The sequence below is a fragment of the Somniosus microcephalus genome, unplaced genomic scaffold, assembly GCF_052327205.1.
Source record: "Somniosus microcephalus isolate GS21.2 unplaced genomic scaffold, FLI_Smic_1.0 scaffold38, whole genome shotgun sequence".
Lineage (NCBI taxonomy): Eukaryota > Metazoa > Chordata > Chondrichthyes > Squaliformes > Somniosidae > Somniosus > Somniosus microcephalus.
This window is the reverse complement of record NW_028225225.1, coordinates 1086649-1093502: the sequence shown is the minus strand read 5'-3', so window position 1 is coordinate 1093502 and position 6854 is coordinate 1086649. Positions and strand designations below refer to the sequence as shown.

Below are 6854 nucleotides of genomic sequence, written 5' to 3'. Positions count from 1 at the left end.
TCAGAATTTTATAAATTTCAATGAGATCCCCTCTCATTCTTCTAAACTCCAGTGAGTATAAGCCCAATCGTCCCAATCACTCTTCATACGTCATTCCTGCCATCCCAGGTATCAGCCTGGTGAATCTTTGCTGAACTCCTTCCATGGCAAGAACATCATTCCTCAGATAAGGCGACCAAAACTGCACACAATACTCAAGATGTGGTCTCACCAAGGCCCTGTACAATTGCAGCAAGACATCCTTGTTCCTGTACTCAAACCCTCTCACTACGAAGGCCAACATACCATTTGCCTTCTTAACCGCCTGCTGCACCTGCATGCTTACCTTCAGCGACTGGTGCACAAGAACACCCAGGTCTCTTTGCACTTCCCCTTCTCCCAATCCATTGCCATTCAAAAATTAATCTGCCTTCCTGTTTTTGACACCAAAGTGGATAACCTCGCATTTATCCACGTTATATTGCATCTGCTATGCTTTTGCCCAATCACCCAACCTGTCCAAATCATCCTGGAGTTTCTCGGCATCCTCCTCACAGCACACACGCCCACCCAGCTTTGTGTCATCTGCAAATTTGGAGATATTACATCTAGTTCCCTTGTCCAGATCATTAATATATATTGTGAATAGCTGGGGTCCAAGGACTGATCCCTGCGGTACCCACTAGTCACGGCCTGCCACTCGGAAAAAGACCCGTTTATTCCAACTCTTTCCTTTCTGTCTGCCAACCAGTTCTCTATCCAAGTCAATACCTTGCCCCCAATCCCATGTGCCTTAACATTACACGCTAATCTCTTATGCGGGACCTTATCAAAAGCCTTCTGAAAGTTCAAATACACCACATCCACTGGTTCTCCCTTAGCTATTTTACCAGTTCCATCCTTAAAAAATCCAGTAGATTAGTCAAGCACGATTTACCTTTTGTAAATCAATTCAATTGAATTTTCAATTCAATTCAATTTTATATTTGTCATATATGCAGCAGACGTGTGGACTGCACAATGAAATGTGGATTTTTACGAGTCCTCCCAACATTGGAATAAATCCAGGTTGACTTTGTCCGATCCAGTCACTGTTTTCCAAGTGCTCTGCTATTACATCTTTTATAATGGACTCTAGCATTTTCCCCACTACCGATGTCAGGCTTACCGGTCTGTAATTCCCCGTTTTCTCTCTACCACCTTTTTTGAATAGTGGGGTAACATTAGCTACCCTCCAATCCATGGGAACTGTTCCACATTCCATCGAATGTTGGAAGATGATCAGGAATGCATCTACTATTTCTATCTTTCTTATTGTGTCCAATTCTGGGCACCGCACTTTAGGAAGGATGTGAAGGCCTTAGAGAGGTTGCAGAAAAGATTTACCAGAATGGTACCAGGAATGTGGGACTTCAGTTATGTGGAGAGACTGGAGAAGCTGGGGTTGTTCTCCATAGAGCAGAGAAGGTTAAGGGGAGATTTGATGGAGGGGTTCAAAATCGTGAGCGGGGTCTGGACAGAGTAGAATGAGGGAAACTGTTCCCATTGGCGAAAGGCTCGAGAACCAGAGGGCACAGATTTAAGGTGATTGTCAGAAGGTCCAAAGGCTCCTCACAGCTTACTGTCCCACCTAGCTTTGTATCATCAGCAAACTTGGATACATTACACTCGGTCCCTTCATCTAGGTCATTAATATAGATTGTAAATAGCTGAGGCCCCAACACTGATCCACGCGGCACCACACTAGATACAGCCTGCCAACCTGAAAAAGATCTGTTTATCCCTGCTCTCTGTTTTCAGTCCCTTAACCAATCCTCTATCCATGCTACTATATTACCCCCAACCCCATGAGCCCTAATCTTGTGTAATAACCTTTTATGTGGCACCTTATCGAATGCCTTTTGGAAATCCAAATATACTACATCCACTGGTTCCGCTCTATCTACCCTGCTAGTTACATCCTCAAAAAACTCTAATAAATTTGTCAAACACGATTTCCTTTTCATAAAACCATGTTGACTCTGCCTAATCATGTTATGATTTTCTAAGTGACTTGATACCACTTCCTTAACAATGGATTCCAGCAATTTCCCGATGACTGATGTAGCTTTCAAAAGCTCTTATAATAATGTGTCCGTGACTACACAAACCACTCTGGGTACAGGTATATTGTGTATCAGTAAAACAGTCCGTGACTACACAAACCACTCTGGGTACAGGTATATTGTGTATCAGTAAAACAGTCCGTGACTACACAAACCACTCTGGGTCCAGGTATATTGTGTATCAGTAAAACAGTCTGTGACTACACAAACCTCTCTGGGTCCAGGTATATTGTGTATCAGTAAAACAGTCCGTGACTACACAAACCACTCTGGGTCCAGGTATATTGTGTATCAGTAAAACAGTCCGTGACTACACAAACCACTCTGGGTCCAGGTATATTGTGTATCAGTAAAACAGTCCGTGACTACACAAACCACTCTGGGTACAGGTATATTGTGTATCAGTAAAACAGTCCGTGACTACACAAACCACTCTGGGTCCAGGTATATTGTGTATCAGTAAAACAGTCCGTGACTACACAAACCACTCTGGGTCCAGGTATATTGTGTATCAGTAAAACAGTCCGTGACTACACAAACCACTCTGGGTACAGGTATATTGTGTATCAGTAAAACAGGTTTATTAAGCATTAAACATCCGGTACAAAGTAGTACTTAACAAGAAGATAGTCACGGTCTGTTCGTTCAAACCCCGGCATTCCTTCCGAGTGAGCGCGGCGCAAGTCTCCTGATGTATCTTGCTGTGTTCCGTTGATCTATGTGCGCTTCCTTAGGATCTTGCTGTGTTCTGTTGACCGAAGCTCCTATCAATCTCTGGTTACACGGTGCGCTGCTTTCGATGTTCAAAACCTGTATCTTTATTCCCTTTTCCCTCTCGTTTTGCCTACGTGGCAGTAATAAACCCTCTAACACCTGGTAAAAAGTCTTGCTTCCCTCGTTACCCATCTTATGACCTTGTTTGATCCTTCTGACTTTTTCTCTCTGCATAACAAAGTACCCTTATCTCAGATCTTCACTTTTCACAGAACACTTCCTAGAATGTTGATGGCACAGTCGGTCCATCCGATAGCTGGACCAATGAAGGACGTCTCCAACTCTTATCTATCTCTCTAGTTTTTATCTCTTTAAGCATAATATTGCTGAATTCCTCGTCTCCATAAACTTAGCACAACATTCCATTACTTCAGTAATTTTAAACAGGTTTTTAGTCAGGTTGGCATAATCCCATCCTGCTTTGCTCTCAGCCATTCTCCATTTTATACAGGCTTTTAGCATCTTAACATACAATTTCACATATTATAGTTATATTAGAATGGTTATCGAATCTTAATAATGTTTACTAAATCCTACAGGTACTCCCTATCCCACATATCCCTACCTTGAGGGCGAGGCATTTGCCGACCCCTCAAAACTAAAATCTTACATATGGATTATTTTTCTTCTGTTTGTGTAACTCTAACATGTTCTGGGCTGTGATCATATTTAAATGTGATTGGGCATTGGACTTTAGGTGTTTCAGGTAGCAGGTGTAGAATAGTAAGTACATCATTACTACAAGTTGGGATATGACCAGTACATGGGAAATTATCCTAATCCAATGAGGAATTTCCATGTTTGTCCCTATGTTGTCTTATTAGTCCTAACAGTTTTTGACTCCCTACCTTGTGACATTTGTGTTTAACTGGGTAGATCTTAAACAAACTTCTGATCTTACATAGTTCAAAGTTTTACTACATGGGTTACATATCTCAAATACAAAATCATTTCAAGTTGGAGAACAACCAGAGCGTGTGAAATAATACGAGCCTAAGGGCATGCTGATGTATTAAGCCCAATATCCCACCAGTGTGTGTTGTCCCTTATGCTTTCAATTTCAATATCTATTCTCCAGTTGTCTTGCTCCAAAACATAAAAACTGCTTTAGGGAGGAGTTCAGTCGTATCATGAGCTCACTGAAACCCTCAAACAATAGGGGAATGTCGGGTCTGAATTGTGCCACATAACTGTGCAGCTCGTACTTAAAAACGTGTTGGTTGATGGGACAGGTCCTGTTAGACCCGTAAAGCATGGTAGTTGTGGTGGTAGTGACACAGGAGGCACCACCAAAATCACCTCATACTGGATTCGGACTGGTTTTTCCCCACGCTCTGTTACCGACAAAACACAATTATTACAGTCACAGTTAAATTCAGTCTTACAATCATTTCAAGCGACATTACAGTTTCACATCTACTTCCTGATCTTCCAAGTGGAGATCCTTTCTCCCTTCCATTTTTCAAAATAGCGGCCACAGGATCTTTTACACCCACCTGAGAGGGCAGACGGGGCAGCGGTTTAACGTCGCATCCAAAAGATGGGACCTCTGACAGAGCAGCTCTCCCTCAGTACTGCCATGGAGTGTCAGCCTAGATTACGTGCTCAAGTCTCCAGAGTGGGACTCAAACCCACGACCTTCTGACTCTAGAGGTGAGAGTGTCACCCACTGAGCCGAGGCTGACCCCTCTTAAACTCCAGCCTAGTTACTGGGGTTATCAGCATCTTCAAACCACCCCCCGCCCCCGTAATTGCCATTATTAACACAGAACAGTCCTTCATGTGATTAACAGCAGAATGGGACCAGTGCGCTCAGGTGTGAACTCGCTGGTGTCTCAGCAGGTGAGATGGACTGGTGAATCCCTTTTCACACACTGAGCAGGGGAACGGCCTCTTCCCAGTGTGGGTGAACTGGTGTCTCAGCAGGTCAGATGAACTGGTGAATCGCTTTTCACACACTGAGCGGAACGGCCTCTCTCCAGTGTGAGTGAACTGGTGTTTCCGAAGACCAGATGAGCGCATAAACCTCTTCCCGCAGTGAGAGCAGCTGAATGGCCTCTCCCCGGTGTGGTTGCCTCGATGCATCTTCAGGTCCTTTGAGCATTTGAAACTCTTGTCGCAGTCGGAACATTTAAATGGCCTCTCATCAGTATGAACCAACTGGTGTACCCGCAGATAGGTGAGACGAGTGAATCCTTTCCCGCACTCGGAGCAGGAGAACGGCCTCTCATCAGTGTGAACTCGCTGGTGTTCCCGCAGAGTGGAGGGACAATTGAATCCTTTCCCGCACTCGGAGCAGGTGAACGGCCTCTCGTCAGTGTGAACCAGCTGGTGCATCAGCAGGGCGAAAGAGAAACTGAATCCCTTCCCACACACGGAGCAGGTGAATGGCCTCTCCCCGGTGTGAACTTGCTGGTGCCGTATCAGGTCGCTGGATCTCCTGAAGCCCTTCTCGCAGTCAGAGCACTGAAAAGGGCTCTCATCGGTGTGAACACGCTCGTGTATCAACAGGTTGCAAGACTGGTTAAACCTCTTCTCACAGTGAGAGCAGGCGAACGGCTTCTCCCCGGTGTGAACTCGCCGGTGTCTCAGCAGGGCGGATTGTTGAGTGAATCCCTTCCCACACACTGAGCAGGTGAACGGCCTCTCCCCGGTGTGAACTCGCTGGTGTGTCAGCATGTTACATAACTGAGTGAATCACTTCCCGCAGTCGGAGCAGGTGAACGGCCTCTCCCCGGTGTGAACTCGCTGGTGTGCCAGCATGTTGCATAACTGAGTGAATCCCTTCCCCCAGTCGGAGCAGGTGAACGGCCTCTCCCCGGTGTGAACTCGCTGGTGTGCACACAGGGTGCTTGAATGAGTGAATCCCTTCCCACACACGGAGCAGGTGAACGGCCATTTCACAGAGTGACTGTGTTGATGAGTCTCCAGCTCGGAATGGCAACTGAATCCCTTCCCGCATTCCTGACATTGGCACAGACTCTCCTTGCTTTGGTTACACTTGTGCCTCCCCAGGCTGCACCTTCGGTTGAATCCTCGTCCACACACAAGACACGTGTGCAGTTTGTCCGCACTCTGATTGCTGCTTTCCGCTTCCATATGTCGATGATATTCAGGTCCTGATGAATCGAGTGACTCTGTCAGATCTTCGTGTGAAGTTTGCGTTAAGCTGCCCGTCTGCAATTCCTCCCCTTGCAAGAGACAGTAAAAGAGGTTTATATAAGTAATTAATGTAAATACAGGAGAGAAAATAAAGAAAGACTGGCCTTTATACAGCGTCTTTCACGACCAACGGTTTTGCAGCCAGTGAAGTACTTTTTGAAGTGTAGTCGCTGTTGTAATGTGGGAAACACTGCAGCCAATTTCCATGATAAATAATGGCCAGGACACCGGGGATAACTCTCCTGCCCTTCTGCGAAATAATGGGATCTTTTATGTCCACCTGAACGTCTCTTCCGAAAGACGGCCCTCCAACAGTGCGGCGCTCCCTCAGTACTGCCCCTCTGACAGTACGGCGCTACCTCAGTACTGCCCCTCCGACAGTGCAGCACTCCCTCAGTACTGACCCTCCGACAGTGCGGCACTCCCTCAGTACAGCCCCTCCGACAGTGCAGCGCTCCCTCAGTACTGACCCTCCGACAGTGTGGTGCTCCCTTAGTACTGCCCCTCCGACAGTGCGGCGCTCCCTCAGTACTGTCCCTCCGGCAGTGCAGCGCTCCCTCAGTACTGCTCCTCCGACAGTGCTGCGCTCCCTCAGTACTGCTCCTCCAACAGTGCAGCGCTCCCTCAGTACTGCCCCTCTGACAGTGCGGTGCTTCCTCAGTACTGCCCCTCGGACAGTGCGGCACTCCCTCATTACTGCCTCTCCGACAGTGGGGCGCTCCCTCAGTACCGCCCCTCCGACAGTGCGGCGCTCCCTCAGTACCGCCCCTCCGACAGTGCAGCACTCCCTCAGTACTGCCCCTCCGACAGTGCGGTGCTCCTTCAGTACTGACC

At 46.9% G+C, this 6854-nt stretch overlaps 1 pseudogene; it reads right to left on the bottom strand.

Moving 5' to 3' along the window:
• Positions 1-4693: 4693 nt before the first annotated feature.
• Positions 4694-6043, bottom strand: LOC147083849 (uncharacterized; annotated as a pseudogene).
• Between the last annotated feature and the right edge of the window lie 811 nt (positions 6044-6854).